This window comes from Macrobrachium rosenbergii, chromosome 45 (assembly GCF_040412425.1).
Source record: "Macrobrachium rosenbergii isolate ZJJX-2024 chromosome 45, ASM4041242v1, whole genome shotgun sequence".
Lineage (NCBI taxonomy): Eukaryota > Metazoa > Arthropoda > Malacostraca > Decapoda > Palaemonidae > Macrobrachium > Macrobrachium rosenbergii.
Window position 1 is genome coordinate 9,905,834 of NC_089785.1, and position 20,855 is coordinate 9,926,688.

Sequence of the window (20,855 nt, forward strand, 5' to 3'; positions counted from 1 at the left end):
GCTCACTCAGAAGAATAAACAGAGTTGTAAAACTTTGCTTAAACCAAATACCGATGACAAGTACCTCCAGTCATGCACGAGACAAGGAGACGTTTGATATTTAAATCAGAATTTCAGAACAGAAGAACAGACCTGAGAATTTTTAATTCTAATTATGTGTCACTATAATGCTTGATTCTTTTCTGTTGATTTTTACGCATTTGCCTGTATCTGTTAGTCTTATGTGATTTCAAAGAAAATAAAAAAAGCAAATAAAAAAAGTTAGATACGTTGGCATTGCATTGTAACTGAAAGTTCAAGGCCAGTTGACTTGCATTTCAGACAGAGCTGGAGAGTGTAACATAACACATTAAATAGAGCAACAGTTTTGGTGTAAGTCCCACCATTAAGTCGGAATGTGCCCAAGAATATAATTTACAAGAAATAAATCCCAAAGTTATCTATTAATGAATCAGATGACTGGTCTTTGTAGATCCATTGCGCATGATAATGAGAAATCTAATTATAACCCTCCATAACATTTATGATTCATGAAATTCTTTCTTGCCTCTCGAGAACAGGTCTCAATAGGTCTCGACATCTTTAATGGGTTTCTTTATTTTGTATTTCTTTAGTTTATTCATAATTACATTCCATCAGCAAGTTACGGCGTATAATAAATCTTATTCAGACACTTACTGGACTCATCATTACACCCCTGCCATCTATTTTGTTAATGTTCTAATGAGAAAATGACTGGAATACAGTACTCATATGGTTAAGGCAATCTGATGTACTTTGATATAACACTCACCTGGTTCATTTGAAATGTAGGTTCTGTGTAGTCAACGAATTGAACATGAAATATGGAGTGAGTCAGGAGGGCATACTATCATTATTATTTATATTTTCGTTTCGGAATTCATAATGATGTCTGGGTTAGGTCAGGCACAAGCTAATCGACACATCTGACGACGAAGACTCAAGACACGGTTTTTAGTTCTGCCTTGAAATAAAATTAAAATGCAACTGAAGAGGAACATTTTCAGTAATGCAAAATGCTAGATACCGATTTGGATTCACTAAAAAATCTCACCAACTGAAAATTGCCCCAAATAAAGCTGCATTTGTAATATCCTTCCGGTATCTGAGATACATGGCAACATTTCCATACTAAACGACGTGAGATCAATCAGTATTACTAAATACGGATTTAAAGAAGATTACTTATAGTGTGGATATATCTTATTCCAAAAATTAACTTTATGGTGTATTCCAGATGATTTAAATAAAAAATATTATTTGCTTAGTCAAAATATAAATTTGTTTTTATGTTATATAACTGTGATTTGTTAGTAAGCAGAAAAATATATGAAGTTGTACAGTATTTTATAGGTTACATATGACTTATTAAAGTTCATTATGCTTGCCAAGAGATTCTGATTTTGACATTCCCACAATTCATGAATAAATGTAAGATTATGAACACATTACGAATTAGCAGTCTATGTAATTTTAAAAATTAAACTGTATAATTTTTCATAGTGTATCTTCGGGTTCATTTCATGAAGCCTATGAAATTCTGCAAACATTTCATGACATAGATTTATCAACATCTAATAGTAAAGATGCCGTTACAGCCTGAATTGGTTCTACTTAGTAAATATGAAAAGCAAATAATGGAAGCCTGACATGTCTGCAATCAACATTTTCGTCCACATGTATTGCAATGCTAGCATACTTATTGCCAATGAAGGCTAATATAATTATATACTATTTTGGCGTTTGATAGCAACGATGTAATATGATTATTATAAATGCTCCATGGAAGTCGCAGGAAGATAACGAGAATGAAATTTCACGGAGTTTTGTCTGTGATTTTATTTGTGTATACTATGTTGTGCGTCAATCAACAGGTGCGTCTCCACTCTAGTGTAAAACATGCCATAAATATGTCTGAAATATTGCATACATATCACAAACAAGTCCAAGACCCTCAGTGGAAACCGAATCTTTGGCAAATGCTGGATTATCTTAAGAAACAATGGTTAACTGATCAGAACAACTAAGAAGTCGTTGACTTGCATTCAACATGTTTTTGGTGTGTGTACGATAAGTTATCGACGTGTGTTTCCTGCAGCGTACACCCACCCATAGAAACCATTCATGAATGCTGCCACTCTAACAATTTATTTATGTATGTTTAAAATGAAATACAGAACTACAAGAACATTGCATTGTATGACAAATCTGCATTAAGTACACAATTCCCCATTTACTTCACCTACTTGTGTAATGATCCAATATACTGATAACCCGAGTGTTAAGGCTGCGTTACATACTTACTTTTACTGCCAGACACCGCTATCACGTTCACTCCATTCATTTATGAAACCGAACACCGTAGTGGTTACTCTATGTCGATCAAATTTTCAAAAGCGAAATTGAGGTTAAACCATAGCAAAACCATCAAATTCAGTCGGATGCATCATCATTTAAATGATAAACTGTTGTTGATTTGGCAATGCTTTCCTTCTTTCAGGATATATTCGATGCATTTGTTAATTTGAGGTTCATTTGATTGGACAGTGAGAGCGTGACGTAACTAGGGAATGATTGATCAAAATTTGAATGGGCTCAGTTTTAATTCATGGGTGCGCTATGCAGTTGTGAGCGTATGTCTAGTGTGTTTGCGAGTGTCTGTGAAATCGTACGCATGACACACACAAACACACACTATATATATATATATATATATATATATATATATATATATATATATATATATATATATATATATATATATATATATATATATATATATATATATATATATATATATATATATATAGATGTTCTCCTTAAAAGGAGGGAGATACCTGCCACTTTCATGCTTGAAGTGATGAACAGTGGCTGAATCCCCTGTGCAGAAAACGTCCACTTCATTAGCCTATTATCATTAGCCTATACATATTTCTAGACATGTGACATCAGTAACACGTTCAATCTCATTATACATACTGCGGCATTCACCCCCATCTTGCAAGCTCTCTCTCACCTTCCAGATGTGGAAATGTTTCTATTTTTGTTTGTGTATATGAAAAGAAATAATGAATGAAAAACACACGGATAAAAAAATGTTTTAAGTATCTAAAAACTAATAAGTAAATGGCATTATTAAAAACGTCAAGGTAATTTCCCCTTTAACCTCAGCAGCTGTGGGAATAAGAAACAAATTTTAAAGAAAAAATGAAAATTCCTCTCATTGTTTGTTAGGTCATAATCCTGATCGTTTATCTATTTTCTAATGAAATATGGAACGATAAGGGTAGACAACAACTCTTTATGATAATGATAAAACGAAAGAGAATAAAATATATTCATGTCGCCACAGGAACTTCAGTTACACGAATTCCCCTGATTTCAAGAATATTCCAACAACATGAAAGTTCACACTGCGCGGACGAAAACAGAAAACTGAAGAGTTTTATGTTTATGCTTCTAACTAAAAGTGTAAAATGTAATTTACCCACTGTTTACAAAACACATGCAAGGAAGGAATCAGAAAAGTTTGCAACTAAAAACGTGTTTCTTACTTAGGCTTTTCCGCCTTCTCTTACGAACGGAGGAAAACCGTAGCAAAATGAAAAAACAGGGCAAAATCCCCGTAGGTGGCGACCATCCCATCCCGGAGCCAAAGGCCGAGAGAGAGAAAGGATGGGAAAATGTCATCTGGACTTCCAACAAGAGTTTTGATGCCACGAAGAGAAGAGGTCGGGATGAAATCCTCTGTGGCTTTCGGAAACTTTCTACGCACTTTCGTTTTCGACAATGGCATTCCCTTAATCAACTTTAGAAAAGACAGCGCCTTCCTCTTTATATTTCAGTCAATTAGGAGTCATCTGGTCTGCCTGGAAATGAGTTACAAACATTGTAACCTAATGCTCCCAGCTTTTACTCGTCCAGATTTCCAGACGTGTCCACCCCAGGGCTTCACCCCTGATCTACAAGGCGGTCATTAAAGCTTTTTCTCTGCCGATGCCAGTCCTAATCATTTACTACCTGCCCCCACTTCATGCAATTCCTGCTAGCAAAATGTCACTTCACCCTGAACGTATGTCAGAGAGAGAGAGAGAGAGAGAGAGAGAGAGAGAGAGAGAGAGAGAATATTGTTATTGAATCTTGCAACCTTTGTGATTGTGATTTGTGTAACACTCTTCTTATAAAATCTATTTAAACAATTTGAAATTTGTCCTTAGTTTATATAAAAACTGCATTAAAAATTCGTATTTTTCTATTAAAAACCACTTAGTTCCCATTATCGTCTCCCATAACTGTATATTTGAAGGGTTACATATGTACAGGCATTCTGAATGGATACGCGTACTCACGCATAGTCACATCCACGTAAATAAAAATAAGGCATATTTTACTATGACAGTACTTGCATGAGAGAGAGAGAGAGAGAGAGAGAGAGAGAGAGAGAGAGAGAGAGAGAGAGAGAGAGAGAGAGAGAGAGGAGAGAGAGAGAGAGAGGTGATCCCAGACTATTTCTGAACTCAAAGCCACTGGTTCTGAAATAAAGATCCTCTCTTGACAAAAATATCCTCTTCAAAGTTTTCCTTCCACTTCTCAAAAGGATAACAGCTTATTCTGAGAGCTCCTCCTCCTCCTCCTCCTCCTCCTGGCCTTTCTTTCTCTGCATGACAATCTCTCCCTCGTCGGACATACACGTTGAGGGGAAGGATCGAAAAATTGCTATGTGAAAGCGTTGGTTTTGCGTATTTTGAAGGCGTCAAGAATAGGCATGGACGTCTTTTTTTTCCCTTAAGCTTTGAGCGTGTACATGAATATGCGTCAAGGTAAAAAATATCTCGTAAAAACATTCAGTATTTTGAAAGGTGTGTCTACCAAGTCTCATCACATAAAAAATAAAATAAGGGTATTTAGAATGACCTGTGACCTTTGAAACAAAAGCTAAGGTAAAAATATTTTGAAAGTTATTTACATGAACTCTGAAGACGAGATACTTTGTCATTGTTTCAGAGGTCTAAATAAAAAAAAAAAAAAAAGGTCAGGGTCAAAATATTTGTGGACGGTAAGGTTAAATCCTAAGGTACTTTTTTAATAAAATCTGTTTAACTTCAGGGAAACGGGAAGATAATAATAATAATAATAATAATAATAATAATAATAATAATAATAATAATAATAATAATAATAATAATAATAATAATTTTTCCAATCAAAATATGCATGTGATGATACTCTATTATCAGGCCATTCAATTTTTATATTATCTCTTCCAGTTTATTCACTCTCATTACAGCAATTGAAATTTACATCGTAGTATTTACATTACAATGCAGTTGAAATGTTTCTCTTTTGAAAAATATGGAGATATATTTTAAATTCGTAATTAACTAACGTCTTCCTTATCTGTCCATTCCCGGCTTTCTGTTGCTATTCTGCTCTCAGTGTCGCAATCACACGAAAGCCAGGAACACAACATCACTGCTGTGTGACGTTCAGTTAGATACAGTCACTTTTATACAAATATTTCGTTGAATGTACAAACTCTCTGACTTGAATAACTCTCTCCGTTTACTAAAAATTCTTCGTACTGGGAGGTCAAGATTCAAAGTATTTATTTTGCAGAAAAAAACATCCTGGGCAAATTTATAGTGATTGAGAAATGTGCCTTGTAATATAACTACCCTGAAATATTTCATGCTGCATAAACATAAAGTTATCGTGAAAAGTCTTTGCTTCTGTTATGAAGACAAATAAGGTTTTCACTTTATAAATAATCACAGTCCTCCAGGTTACCAACATGAGGTTTCATGGGTACGTGCAGCACTCGTTGAGTCAGCACATACTTATACCGCTCATAAGGGCCGCGTTTCATTGATTAAATATTATTTGTGTAACGAAGACGCACATAAACGTTGCTTAGCATAAACATTCTGAATCTACCTAATCACGATGATTAAATAAGGATATCAGTTACAGTGAATAGTTTTATCTTCATATGGTGATAATGAACAGCTATACATTATCTGTTCTTTTGGAAGTCAATCTGAATTACCAGCTTTCATTGACGATCACTCCATCTACAGAGAGAGAGAGAGAGAGAGAGAGAGAGAGAGAGAGAGAGATCCTTCCTAATCTACTGAGAATTTGGCTATGCTGGCAGTGGGAAGAAAAAGCGAAACTTTTCAGAATTACGAGAACGTGCCGTCTCTCTCTCTCTCTCCTCTCTCTCTCTCTCTCTCTCTCTCTCTCTCTCTCTCTCTCTCTCTCTCTCGCTGGTAAGTAAGTAAGTATACCTTAGTTTTACAGACCACTGAGCTGATTAACAGCTCTCCTAGGGCTGGCCCGAAGTGGCTAGAACCAATTGGTTACTTAGCAACGGGACCTACAACTTATTGTGGAATCCGAACCACAGTATAGCGAGAAATGAATTTCTATCACCAGAAATAAATTCCTCTAACTCTTCATCAGCTGGCCGCGGGAATTGAACTCCGGCCCATCGTGTGACAGTCTGAAGCTCAACCGACTCAGCCAAAGAAGGGCTGTAAGCTGGTGAACGCGAACGCACCACGAAGGAGTTCCGTGAATTCTTTTTCCACACCCACCAAGAATAAATTCTGTGCAGGTATACACGTTTTCTCCTACGTTTTGCTCACTGAGCACAAGCCAAGTGAATTCATTCTTTAAACTGCTTTGCTTCGGTGCTGAAGTACAGTATATAGGGGATCATTTTCAACGGATAATCCCTCTGTGTTATTAAATGAAGGATTCAAAATGCCCACATTGCCAGAATTGAAGAGAATCCGGATTAGATCTCTTCTGAAGTGGGAAGTGTCAGGAAGTGATCAGTGATTAAAAAACTTTCCACATGTTTCAAACTGATATTAACCCACATCCCATCACGAGAATGAAACGGAAAAATGAATGATTCCATCACAGATTAACCGGACGATGTTCGAACTTGGTTTTATGATTTGTACAGGCAAACTTAGCAATGATAAACGGGTTAAGTTCAACAAATGGAGATGTATTCTCCTTAGTGGACTACTCAAACTTTCCTGAAAATTGCTGGGATACAAAGAGAGTATTACACGTAATCAGAACTTATTTCTCACAGGCGTCCTTACTGCGCCAGTTGTCATCGTCATATTGACCTTCTAGGCTGTGATTTAATGTTTCAGAAATCCGTTTTTATCATTCTGTTCATTTCGTCAAAAGCTTTCACAAACACTTTCAATAAACTTCCAAACATTATCTTGTTCTTTATTATTTAATATTTAATGGAACCTTATCTGAATTAACCGTTTAGTTTAAATAAGATTTTCATGAACTACGCAGACTTTCAGATAATGTGCCAAAGTTATGCAAATAAAATAGTGATTAAAAAGTAAATGTTAGTTTCAAATGTAAGATTCTCTTTTTCGTTAAATGGATTAAAGACCGATGGCGATTCCATAATAAATAAAGAAACTGTTTCCGGGATGATTAAGAATATAACTTCTGAAGGCTACGATAAAAAATTATTATGCAAGTAATTTAATGATGAATAAAAGCAATAAAATTCTACTGTTGTCGAATGCACTTGCTGATTAGCCCTTTGGATTGTGTATTTATTGCTTAGAAACTACATCTTTAAATATTTTCATTCACGCCTACTTTAAATTTAAAAAAAGCATCGGAAACATTAAGGTTCCTCTCGCACAGACGTCCATGACTTCATCTACAAAGACTGAAAATCTGATTCAGAAGAAACCAAAACTCATGAATCTGTTGGCAACAGGATTATAAACTTTTAGTACAGAGAACAACATTATTTAATATTGTTTACTTTTCAGTGTATAGTTCTGTCAGGAATGAGAGAGAGAGAGAGAGAGAGAGAGAGAGAGAGAGAGAGAGAGAGAGAGAGACTATGCGTGCGCCTGTGCGAGAATGTGTATGCAAAACAAGAGGAAAACACTTGTGTTTATGCATCTGGGTCATTAGTAATGAGCAGACTTCATTTATGTCAAGAACTGCAATAACGCGAATTCTGGAGAAGCGGATTTTTCAGCATAAATTTCAGACAGAAACGTCCGAACTTCCCACCAGCAAGATAAACGTTGTAAGAACCCTCTCGTCACTTTTTCTTTAATTTGTTCTTTAAATTTTCCTTCTTAGAAGAAATGGCAATTCAGGAATTTTATAGTTTCTTTTCCCGGACTTGCCCAAAATCTAATTCCGACAGGGTACAAAGACTCGCTTCCTTTTGCTGCTGATTCAGTGAAAGTGGTTTGTTCAGCTTTCTCTATTTCCTTTCGACCTTTCTCTCATTATTACAACATTATAGGAAACAGAGTTATAACTCACACTCCCGTCGCTTTGTTATATTCCTGCATTGTGAGGCACTGTATATCCACAAAATCAAAAGTATGAAATATTATTCATGAAATTATTATCAATTATAAAACCTCTTCCTTACCCTTTTATGAACATTGCAGCATGAATGAAGATACATTGACAACTTGGATTTCCCGCAGTGTCTGTGTCAAGAGAATATGGATGACATTTTCATGTCATTCATATCCGAACAATTGTTTTAAGGTTTAATTTTGCGGAGTTTATTAATTATGGTCTTTTATCCAAATTCTGGTCTTTGGCTAACTCGAAAATTACATCTGGTCAAAATACAAAAAAAAAAAAGCTTGTTGTTAAGCACAAAGACTACCTAAACAACTATTATCTAACAAACAAGCGCGTGCGGATAAATGGAATTCTGATTTTACCGTATTTTTACATACATGTACTTGCGCGTACTCGCGAGCGCACGCTAACATACACAAATATATTTGTATGTTATAAATATATCTATCTATCTATCAATCTATTTATCTATATATATATATATATATATATATATATATATATATATATATATATATATATATATATATATATATATATATATATATATATATATATAAGACACAAGCCACAAATATTTGTTTATTAAAGTGTCACCTCAATGGGAATTCTTTCAAAAACTTATTTAATGTGACTTTATCACCTTAAACGCCCATCTACGTATAAGGTAAGCATGATGTCATTTGCGAGCTCTCTCTCTCTCTCTCTCTCTCTCTCTCTCTCTCTCTCTCTGAGATCTGCTGCTGATCGTCAATGGCCCAACTTTTGGTAAGATAGACCCAGCTGGTGTGACCGAGGAAGGTAACAAAGAGTGTGTGAGGATGTCGATGTGAAGGCGCGATGCTCATCATATTGAGCCTGGTTTTATTTCAGTTCTCGCAGGAACTATATTTCTGGGAAGTTCTTCATTTCTGGCATTTAAATTCGTCCTTAAGTAGACTTCATAATTGTATTAATCGTTTTCATTCTCTTAGAAAGATGAGATTTAATAATGTTTTCAGTAATTAAGTAAAGTGCAAATATTCTCTGGGAAGATTATCATCTGATGATGATACCATTGCTTACTTTAGTTGTCGGAATTTAATTTTTTACTAAATGGCTGCGGAACTTCAAAATTTTATGGCTTTATTTGAATTTAGTCTTCATGTTGTAACGTGTGATTAAACATTTTCTTAGTTTTATAGATAATTTTACCTAATAATTAGAATATGACAAGTTCGCTCCTAATGGCACACTTTAAACAACAAAATGCCTTTCTTGGGGCTGAAACGGCCAAAGTCCTCAAATTCAGAATCAACAGGGGTCGTGAATGACATTCACATTACTAAATGAATGAATTACAAAGTAAATAATATAGCAGTCGGATTGACTAACATGAAGTTCTACTATTTATCCAAGTCAACTCTTAATCTGCAAAGCATGCTGCAATAACTTTAAAATATTCAAATAGAAAACGTGTCTGGCTATAGTATAAATCTGAGATCCCAACCAAATAATATCAAAGAGCATCATTCATACGAAACTTTTGTATGAAAATAATGTGTGGCTTTTTTATTCTGTAAAAATATCATTGTGTATTTTATTGAAGACACCACACATCATTTTGGCTTGTGTTTCAAAACGAGTAATGTTTATTATCATATCGTAATTATAATCAAAACTCATATTCGTCCTCTTGAGTTTTATGTTAAAGAAAACTCCATGATCCTTACAGTATCATTTATTCTTAAAGACAAAATTAACTGCGATACGAATTCTTGATTTGCCGGAATGTAGAGAGCGCTGTCATATTTTTAAGATAAATGAAATCTCATGTCTATATTTACACTAACAAAAAAACTTTGGAAATGGATAAGAGGCAGCTAACTCTTGCAGACATCTTTGTCCTTAATTCATTTCTCACTCGTAAGAAACCCAGAAAATGAAGGAGATGAAGCAAATGATCTACAGGGGGACCTGAGAGAAAACCCCAAAGTTATACTAAGCCGTGACAGAGGGGTTGGGCATCAAGGGTGAAGAAAGGAAGCGGAACACAAGTAAAGCAGAAGGCTAAAAAGTGGGTACATTTAGTGCCGAAGGGACGCTACAAATGCACTTAAAATCAGTAACTCTACCCCGTTCCCATCACCCCCACCCCGCCCCATTCCATGTAACTGAAGGAGGAAATGAAAAATCTCCAAGAGAGACAATCTTCTTAATTAACTTCGGGAAAGAAAATAAAGCGAAAGAAACGCATCTTTCGCGTTTAATTTCATTGCTGCAAATAAACAACGAGAACACCGTGAAACAAATTTATAACAGAAGTTAGGTTTCTGTATTTAAAGCGTTTTTGATCTCAAAAATAAACAACAGAAGAAGCATAAACTGATAAATAATATCTTGAGGATTACCACATCATTCGCTCTTAATTGGATAATCAAGGTCAACCAAACTTCGTCCAGTCATTCTAGATTCAAAAAGTACAAAAAGGGTGATTGGTCATGAATCAAGTCAAAGTTAAATCATTTGGAGGAATTAGTATATCACAGTTGGTTTATGCGGTTGTAATTTAGGCTGTTAATTACTAGAGACTACAGTAATTGATATAATTAACCCAACTAATTTCATAAAGGTGAAATCACAAGTGGTAGTATGTCTGCCCTCGCTCTCTTCATGTCCATTTTTAAAAATTCTGACTAATCGCATCAATACATCTGTGAAAATATTAAAGAACCAAGGAAATATAGCTTACTTTTTCATTCTCATTATTACACAGAACCAGTCACTCTCTCATCTACACATTCTAACATATACTTGCTTCCATCATACAATGTTACGGAATTGTTCCCAACTACTTCTCTTATTTACCACGTACCCTTAACGCCTTGCAAGTTGCTCTACCATAAGTTTTTCTGGGTCAAAGTATGTCACATACAGGTTACCCATTCATGTTCAAACTTCTTATATATCTGTTCCACAATAAATACCTAATCCACACACTCCTTTCTTGTGTAACCCACGATGTTCATGTCCTCAAAAATTCATCACAACTGGCCCTCAGATTCCCAAGGATGATCCCAATACATTTATGGTCAGTTCTTTTTTTTTCTTTACCACAGATATATCTAAGCGAGACACTTTCCCAGCTGTGCATCCTTAGTTACGGAGTATATTGTCGAAGCAACAGACTCAAGGTATTTCCGTTACTAAGACTTATAATTAATGATGGTGGGTTTGCTCATGACTCACTTTTGCTAATATATTTGCGTAGAGAGAGAGAGAGAGAGAGAGAGAGAGAGAGAGAGAGAGAGAGAGAGAGAGAGAGAGAGAGAGAGAGCTCATAAATTTTGCGCATACATTTTTCTCGTCAGCAGGGAATATTATCAAATATAGTTAATAGAAGAAAAAGTAATTGTCAATGTTTATGCAAATATGTATAATGTTTTCTAGAATAGATTAAGCAAATATGTATGAATGTTTTCTAGAACGGAGTATATTAAACAATTCTGTCATTCTAAATCTGTTTATAAAACAAGAGAGATATAAAATTTTAGCTTTAATCACGCTTCCATCTCGTCATAAACTTATACAAAGTTCCATTATCCTTTGACTCTCGTATCCAGATAAGGACTTCGTCAAAAGACGAAGCAACAGATTCCGAGAGATCTGAAGCGATACCTTTCATTCCTTAACCTTAATCTTCCTGTAAAGAACTGGATAATCGTTCTCCCATTCCAGTTGATGCTGGAAGATGAAGGAGACGATAAGTAAGTTATCATCTTCTAGTATATCTTGGTTGATTTTATGTCGGGGTGTGGATGAGTAATTAATGACAAACAGTACTGAGTGGAATAAAAAAGTTTTAAATCACCTGAGTGGGCTGTTTTGAGGATTAGATTTCTTATCTTTATAACTGTTTACTTTAGTCACTTTATATTGGAAGACTGACTTTAAGGAATTTCATAATCATCTGCATTACAGATGTATACAATAAAATTCATGAAGGGCCTTTGTTATTGTATTGTAAATCTACCTTGAACGTAATAAATTAGCTTCCGCTTTTTGAACTGTTGAATTCATTACATTTTTTTCACCTCTAAAGAAAGAATTAATACAGGAGCTAAGTTGGCACAATAGTTTTCTTTTACAGAAAACTAAAAAGGGGACATCTGAATGAAACAGAAATGTATCTGTGTAAAGGCTTAGATAAACATCCTGAATTATATCTTGTGTTGTACATACGAGTATATACACGTGCATCTTCAGCAGATTCCAGGGATGTTACACGAAAGCACCGACTTGCCACGAGAAGAGAGAATTTTGTAGCGGTACCATGAAATGCTGCCATGAGAAAAGACATCGATGACAAATACAGCTAAAAATGGAACATCTCCAAATGCTTCATCATACTTTATCATGAACAAGTGTACTCTAAGTCTCTGAATCCTTCTGTAGTTCTGTTTGTGTTGCCCTAAACAGCTTTCCTCGATATCCCTCGAGTTTGCCCCATAGGATGACTGATCTCACTTTCCTTTCAGCGCTGAACTTTGCTATCTGAAATAAATGCCTTTTACTCCCTGCGTCTTATTCTCTTTTAATGGTCATTTTCAATCTTGAGTAGCAAGCATTTTCAGCTTTTCTTTGATATCTACTCGTTACCTTTGACCTGCAAATGACAGGGAAAAGTGAAACGCCTTCTGCTTCATTCTGTATTTTGTAGCACAATAATTCCAAAAGCTGAGTTCTTTCTTATATAGCACTGAAGTCTTCCGAACCTGATGCCACAATGTCAGTTGATTCGAAACGGGATCAAGCGCAGTATCAAAACAGCCTTCGTTTTCTACAATTTTTTTTCACTTGTTTGTGTCCTCATTTAATACTTCTTTGGTATCAGGTATAAGAAATGTAATATTACAGAAATATCAAGCGAAAATTCCAAAACAGTCCCAACTTTCAACCAGAAACTATTCCTCAATTCTAAAATTAAATAAGAAAGGTGATGTTTTCTTCATGCAGGTAACTTGAAGTACTTTATATTTTCAAATTGACTAAATATTCATCCTCACAGAGCATATAATAATACTTATCTTTCTATCTGGGCTATAGCGAATTGACATTACAACGCTGAAAAATTTGAATTTTTTTTTTGTATCGTCGATATAGATAATTTGTTACGAGTCCTGGAGTTTTTTATTAATAAATAAGAAAGAAAAAAAATTCTGTGAAACTTATCTTGATTCCAAGACTTGAAGCAATAAGCGCATATTATGAGAAATTAGCGAAAATAAGTTACATTGCGTATTCATCGGTATGGAGTAACCGATTGTAGCGTACGCATGCATAAGAACGTGTTTATTTTCACATTCATAGCGATGCGCCCGCAGCCACTGATGAGCTTTCCTCGAATCCCACCGCAATAATATTATCTCCGCGTCTTCGTAAACAGCATCAGTTTTGCATTCGCGTCGTTTGAGTCGCAATAAAAGAAGACAAACTGTGCAATCGAGAGAGGAAAGTTGATCAACAGAAAGGAAGCGACGATCGTAAAGAAATGACAACAGACAACCGAAAGAGGTCTTATGAGTTTCCCGGATGAAGAATCTGATGGCGAGGTATTTGGAGAGAATTTCTAGTGGCGTCACGAAGAGGGATGGGCGTTCGTGGGATTTGATAACACTTCAATCATAGTATAACCGTTATGAATGAATGCGTGTTATGTGTGTGCACTTCATATATCCCACGAACGCCCATTCATGCAAATAAGATACGAGTGATAATTATCTTACAAAGGCCAAAGTTAGCTGAACCCTATTCTGCTCTCTATCGCCTTAAGGAATGTCACCCTTTTATGCCAACCCTCTTTTTTCAGGTGTTCAGCTGAACATCTAACAGCTTTCAAGTTTTGAATGACTTTCACGAATCCCTATAGTTATCATCATTCACGTTACCGTTGAGAATTTGTTCCCTGCATGCAGACACAGCCCTTCTATATAATAAAAGGGAATCCCTTTACTGAAGAGGTTTTTTCCTGTCTTATTGTTATAATATATCTATTCTACTAATTTTGTTTTATTTCTTTTTCTGTTACGAAGTTTTGCGTTATCATAACGCTACTGAGGTGACGAAGCTGCCCTTTCCTAATGTCAAGACAACCAGGCTTTATTTACCTGAAATTCAGCAACGTTTTATTTTTTTTTGGTGGGGGGCATTTTAGGAAGAGGACCGAAGGGCCCTTTGTAACCCAGGCGCTGAGAAAACAAGAGAGAGATGATGCAGGAAGAATGGCCGTGCTTAGCCAACGAAGGATGTGACGACCTTTCCGCCTGGTGTGAAGAAAGAGAGGTTATAATCGGGAAAAAGAAGCAGGGAAATAATTCCAAAGTATGAAAATGAAATGAATGAAGTAAAAAAGGAGAAACAAGGCTCATTCAAAACATATTTTGTATTAAGCGTCCAGTTCCTTCACTCTTCTAATCTGCTCCATGAAGAAAAGAAACTTGACTCTTCAGCGGCTGAGGTTGAGGGGAAATGACCCTCATCCATGTCTCGTGCATTTCCTCCTCGAGAGAAAATGACAGACGTAGTTGAGTCAACGCATTTAATATTAAGTTCCCTGGAAATGAGGTCATGCTTGGGTCACAAAAACCAAGACTTCAGGACATGACGGAGGGCAAAGGTTTGTTTGTCTATTATTTGTTGTGGTGCCTCAAACGACATTTGTATGCTTGTCTCATGCACAAATGCATCTCTCATTTTAAAAATGGCTTGAGAGACCTCTTTATAATTCGCAAGTGCAAAAATATATTAAATTTCTATATTAACATTGCAGTAATTATAAAATGAACTTTTTTCATTTTTTTTTCGAAGACTAGACGGAAGACTTATGAAAATCAATTACTTGAAATGTACGGTATTCAAGATATATTGTCCTAATGGAGCGTCCACGCGAGAGTCACGTAACGTACGCAAGGGCAAGTCCACACTGCAGTAAACATGTCATATAAATCGTCGGAAACTTCTTGCATACATATCATACAAAAATATGAATACGAGTCAACGACCGTAAGCGGAGAAGGAACTTTTGGCAAATGCCGGATAATCGTATGAAGCGCTGGTTAGAACTACCGTAAGTCGTTGGCTTTATATTCAGCCTGTTTGTGATGTTTGTGCGATGAGTTGGCGATGCGTTTTTATACCGTGTTTTACTGCAGAGTGGAGGCATCCTTACAGAAACATGTTACAACGGTTACTCGAGGTTAAGGCAAGATCGGGGTCTGTCTCAGGAGCGTTACGGAACAAACCCAGTCCACACTGTTTGAAAGTTTAGACAGTAGAGCAGCTGTGCTTAAAATGTCGAAAGAGAAGAGAAGTAGAAAGGATAATAAATATGAGAATAGGACTTCGAGAAAAACAATTGAAACCAAATGTCGAAGGTAACAAAATATATATACACACACACAATATATATATATATATATATATATATATATATATATATATATATAATATATATATATATATATATATATATATATATGTAATGTGTGTGTGTGTAATTGTAATAGCCACAATGCCCTCTTAACTTATCGAATTCTTCGCGTTTTTTTGGATATGCTTGTCACCTAGACCCTGCTTGTCACTACAAAGCCGTAGGATCCAAGCGCAAGAATTGAAGAGACTGTGATGCCCGGCCGCGGGAAACGAACCCGCGTCACCATAATCACAAGGAGGTCGCTTGGATCTTAATAGTTAGAAGCATATCCAAAAAGCGCGAAGAATTCGAGAAGTTAAGAAGGCATTGTGGCTAGTACAATTATCATATGTATCTGGTAAAGTGACCAGTAGATTCTACACACACGCACACAAACACACACACACACACATATATATATATATATATATATATATATATATATATATATATATATATATATATATATATATATATATATATATATATATATATATATATATATATATAAGTGAAAGACTTTCGTTGGCATCATGGTATCTTGTAACTGGTAATTCCCCTCTTCTGAATTTTCAAGTAAGTATTCTCACAGACAATTGCTAATGAATGCTAGGTAGTTGTTGAGGCCTTACCGTAATATGTAAAGGAATTCAAAACATAACTTGAATCTTTTATTTTTATTATACAGGGTTTGCTCAAGTAGGCTCTTAACAAACATGTTTAGTAGACTCCTTTACCATAAAATGTTTGAAGTCTTAGGAAGGATCATACATTAACTATATCAATGTACAAAATAATACCGATTTCTAACAAGTACATGGTTCATTTTACAATAAACTACAATATATGAAATTTCTATGTGAAAAGTATCAACCTACTTTATATTCCCGGCTCTCTCTCTCTCTCTCTCTCTCTCTCTCTCTCTCTATATCTCTCTCTCTCTCTCTCTCTATATATATATATATATATATATATATATATATATATATATATATATATATATATGATAAACCTCTTAGTGAAGGGAATGAATGATCCAAAATAGCATGTAAAACTGAAATGCACATTTATTATTCATGAGCTCATTTCAAAACTGAATTAAGAGCAAGGAATATATTAATGCAGATATTACCCTTGAGATCCTAGTTCATTTGATACAGAAAAATAATACGTACAATTGTGAAGCATAATTAGGATCTGAGAACACATTACTATGCGTTCCTCCATGAACTAAATAATGCAATTCTGGTAATAATATGACGTGACTATTTCAGACATAAAATCGCATGATAGAAAGCGCTGTCATGACTGAGATGGATGATCATAGTTAAACAAATGACAGTACCAGAGTTCGTTTTATGCCCCTCTTACTACGAAAACTGAAATGTACATACCAAACACAAAATAGAGGGTCAAAGGACAAAATGTCAAACTACATTCCACTTAAATATATTTCAATCCTAGTCAATCTGTTGATGGCCATTTGTGACTGATGGTCACATAATAGTTATCAGAGAACTGTGTCTGTTGAGGCTTGCCAAGTGGCCTTCCTCTTATACTCTGCGTCAAACGTAATGCTCATGTGATCTGATATGTTGGCCAAGGTTATGGAACAAGTTCCATGTTATCGCTCGCCCTATGATTGTTGTGCCCTAGTTATAGGACGTCATAGTGTTCCATAGGTGTTTCAGAACACATCGTTAAAGTTGCTGAAATCTTGTTCCATAACACAAAATTACTGCATTATGGTTTATCTGCATTAGAGCAAAACACGTCGTAAAGACACGCGGCAACTTTTCGCATCCATATCACAAACAGATTGACAACAAGTCAACGACCGTAAGTGAAGAACAAACCTTCGGCAAACACTACATAATCGCACGAAGCCCTGGTTGGGACTACCAGCGAGTCGTTGACTTATATTCAACCTGTTTGTGATGTGTGTGCGATGAATTGCCGACATGTGGTAATGACATATTTAGTGACTAGCGTGGACGCACCCTAATTAATCCAAGGTGACTAATTATAGAACTAAGAAGACTGGCATAATTTATTAGTTCTACGAACACTTACTATGGGTTTCACAGACAGTGCAAGTGCGATATTTTGCAATTATTCTGTAACGAACACTCGTATCAGTACGAGATTTTGCTATAGTGTATTACACCCAGTGAGGAAATTTATAGGAGTATCATGAATCATTAATTGTTAATTATAAAGACACCTGCCCCTATACCAAAGGGCAAAGTCTCAATCAGCCCGTCACAAAAACGAACAACCATATACAAAAGCTCCGCCTCACCCCCTCCTTCCCTCCCCTTTCTTCCCTCACCTGCCCTCCCCCTTCCCTTCAAGCTCTCTCTCTCTCTCTCTCTCTCTCTCTCTCTCTCTCTCTCTCTCTCTCTCTCTCGGAAGGTAGCTTAAGTTTCAACTTATTTTTGTATGATTTTTTAATATCAAGCAAGCTATCTATCTATCTATCTATCTAATTATAATTTATATTGTTGTAGCTATGTAACGATTCAATCGGTTGTTACCTATCAGATGACTGATTTCTTTATGCAATGATTTGCTCATTTCTCTCTTTCTCTCTCTCTCTTTCTCTCTCTCTCTCTCTCTCTCTCTCTCTCTCTCTATGATAGTGGTTATGTAAATAATTATTAGATTGAGATCTATCTGAAGGGTTTTGGAGTAGCTGAGTGATAGACACTATGACTGATAAGAAAATGACTGTTGTACTACCTGCGTTTGCTTACCTTCTTCGCAAACCTCATTTCTACTCAGGGCATTAGCCATCTACTGGTATTACGAGGGTGAGCTTGAAGAAGTGATGGCCACCTCAGAACATAACTGTCCGTATGGTTGCAGAAATGAGTTTGTCACCCAACTCTTCAACTTTTTTTTATAAAGAGAAAGCTGACAATTGCCTTCACATTCGTTTGAATAGGTAACTTGTTACAGTTACTCTATGAATTACAAATAAATATTGACCCTTTCCACAGGACATTCATCAGAGTTAAAGCCTTGATTATACTGATGCACGTATTTTCAAGTCATGGGTGTTCAAATTTTATTTTATATGATACATATCTATATAAATCCTTTCCTTCATATAGGCCTTACCACCGTGTTGCAGCAGCCTTGAGGATGAAAGTGGGGACGGTGCATTCGATTGTGTATCGCAGGACTAGGCCACGGCCCGTCACACCACCAACGCCTCCAGCACAGTCCTATCTTTGACAGTTTCTCTGTAGGAGCCATACGTCGGCACATCCATACAAAGTTTGTTGCTAAGCAGGCTTTTACTCTCGCATCCCTGGCACAGAACCTGAAGGAAGAAAGTATCATCCCTGAAAGTACCTCAAAGATTTCGCTATGGCGCTTACTCCACAAAATGGGAACCGAGTATAAGACCACTCAGCGCAAGATGTATGTCAGGAAGGAGTCGACTGACATCATGTGCCAAAGGATACGTTCCCTGCGGGACCTTCAAAGACACAGGGAAGACGGCAGGGAGGTAGTGTACCTGGATGAAACTTGGTTCACAACCAGAATGAGTCATAACATGGAATGGGTGGATACCACACAGCCAAATACCAGTGCCAATTACAGCCGTCAGGTGCCACCAGGAGAGGGGGAACGTTTCGTGGTAGTCGCAGGTGGTACAGCCGATGGCTTCATTGAGGGCTCCTTCCTCTGCTTCCCTGCTAAAAATACCAGCGGCGACTACCACGGGGAAATAAATGGCGAAATGTTCCTACGGTGGCTAACAACTCAGCTCCTGCCACTCCTAGAGGAGCCTTCGGTATTAGTGATGGACAATGCTCCATACCATAGTATAATGACTGAAGAGAGTCGTTGTCCCACCACTGCTACCAGGAAATCTGACCTCACTGAATGGTTACAGCGCAGAAATAATATCCTTCCCGCAGCATGCTACAAGACCTGAACTCCTCTACATATGCCGTCAAAATAGACCAGAGCCTGAGTACAAGGTAGATAACACCATTCGGGAATGGGGTCACGAAATCGTCCGCCTGCCGCCCGCACACCCCGAGCTCAATGCAATGGAGCAGGTGTGGGGACACATGAAACGATACGTGCGCTCCTCACTCCAGCGTTTTACCCGAGCAGACCTGCAGGCCAGATTGGAGGAAGCAAGGCTCTCTGTCACTGGCGATGTATGGGCAGGGGCAGTACGTCGATCACGAGCTTTTCAGGACAGTTATCGTTCAACAGATAACATGCATGACGGTATTGATCCTGTCATTATTAGTCTTGACAGTGACACTGACGATGAAGTTGACTTGCTCTTAGAAAGCGGTGAAGACTAAAAAAAAACAAAATTAAAAAATTAAATAAATAAAAAAAATTCAAAGAAAATTAAATATGAAGGATTATATCCTACCCACATTCGAGTCCCGTTACCGATTGATACAAATATTCAATCAAATTCAATTCAGTCCTTACAGAGCGATATAAGTTTTCGTGGGGGGGAAAGGGTGGGGTTGGGGGCGAATATATGTGATATTAGGTGAAATAAAAATTTTGTTTCTCATTTCCTATGAATACCTATCATCTACGCTCATACCCAATACCGAAATAAGCAATATTATAATGGTGTACAATTGCATATTGTTCAAAGACATTATATTATAATTTATATTATATATATATATATATATATATATATATATATATATATATATATATATATATATATATATATATTTATTTAGCAAACACTTTAAATTTAAGAAGCATGGGGGCAAAAGGAAAAAAATGGTTAAGCCTCTGTACCACTCCCCACATTTGTAGAAACTGACAGAGAGAGAGAGAGAGAGAGAGAGAGAGAGAGAGAGAGAGAGAGAGAGAGAGAGAGAGAGAGCAAATCAGTGTATAAATAGATCAGTTAACTGGAGGGTAACAACCAGTGAATCGTTACATTTATACAACAATGTCAATTATTATTAGAGAGATATACAAAATTCGT

General features: G+C 36.3%; 1 pseudogene; it reads left to right on the forward strand.

Annotated features, from left to right (window-relative positions):
- The first annotated feature begins 17,823 nt into the window (after positions 1–17,823).
- Positions 17,824–20,371, forward strand: LOC136829931 (uncharacterized; annotated as a pseudogene).
- Positions 20,372–20,855: the final 484 nt, after the last annotated feature.